Source organism: Austrofundulus limnaeus, unplaced genomic scaffold (assembly GCF_001266775.1).
Source record: "Austrofundulus limnaeus strain Quisiro unplaced genomic scaffold, Austrofundulus_limnaeus-1.0 Scaffold460, whole genome shotgun sequence".
NCBI lineage: Eukaryota > Metazoa > Chordata > Actinopteri > Cyprinodontiformes > Rivulidae > Austrofundulus > Austrofundulus limnaeus.
In genome coordinates, this window is record NW_013952862.1 from 267,402 (window position 1) to 268,793 (window position 1,392).

The following is a 1,392-nucleotide window of genomic DNA, read 5'->3' on the forward strand; positions in this document are numbered from 1 at the left end:
ATACGGTCAGAAGATGGTACACTGTGGTCATAAAGAGATGGACATGGTCAGAAGATGGTACACTGTGGTCATAAAGGGATGAACATGGTCAGAAGATGGTTGTGGTCATAAATGGATGGATACGGTCAGAAGATGGTACACTGTGGTCATAAAGAGATGGACATGGTCAGAAGATGGTACACTGTGGTCATAAAGGGATGGACATGGTCAGCAGATGGTACACTGTCATGTGTCTATGGGGTATTGTGAAGTGGAAGATGTGATACACCAGACCCAACAATATTATTAATTTCGTAGTTAACACATCTATCAGGAAAAAGCTGAGGCTGCTATGGAAACGCCATTCTAATTGCACAAATTAAACAGGTAAATTTACGCCGTCATTCAGCCCTGATGTATTTACTCTAAACTGATTTGTGTTAACTTTCCTTTAGGATCGTAGATGAGAATTTTCATAAATATCTAAGCTGTTTGTTTTTTGAGCTTGTTGAATTTGGCATTTTCACAGCAGCCTCAGCGTTTGCCCAGCTGACCTGTGACCTAGATAACTAGGCTTTGCCATGGCCATTTGTGAGACATTTCTGAGTACAAAATGGTTTATTCAGAAGACCTGAAGGCCACAGAGAAACCACCGGAGCAGTGCCAGACTGATCAACTCCATGACACGCTGCACTGCTGCAGTTATCCAGACAAAGGGAGACCAAACTATTGAGCTCATTCTTTTCAGTTGGTCAGCATTTCTAAAAAAAAATACATTTTTTGTATTTGTCTTAATTAGGGTTGGGCAAAATTGTATCTTGTGCAATTAATCATCAGAAAAACATTAATCGATTATATTTTCCTGTGGTAATGGACTGAATTATAGATCACTTTATCAAGTCCCTCCAGACCCCAAAGCTCTTCACATTTACAGACATTCACACAATGATGGTGGTAAGCTACGATTGTAGCCACAGCTGCCCTGGGGCACACTGACAGAGGTGGGGCTGCCATACACCAGTGCCACCGGACCCTCTGACCACCATCAGTAGGCAAGTTGGGTGAAGTGTTTTGCCCAAGGACACATCGACTGAGACGGCTGGACGGGGGATCGACCCAGCGACCTTTTCAGTTCCAGGACTCCCCTAACCCCTCTGCCACAGCTGCCCAGCTTGGCTCTTAATGATTAATATAATTAATACCAGCAGGCAGACTGACAGGTTTCATCAGTCAGTCCTCTCTGCTTCAAATTTGATGAACATTAAAAAAAATAAAAGTTCTGCAATTTATTAAACATAACTCAGGTTTTACAGCTCCCAGTCTGCCGCCCCCTGCTGGACAGCAGAGCAGCCTGCATCCTCAAACTAAACGTTTGAGTGAATTTATATATAAGCATATTACACACACATATAT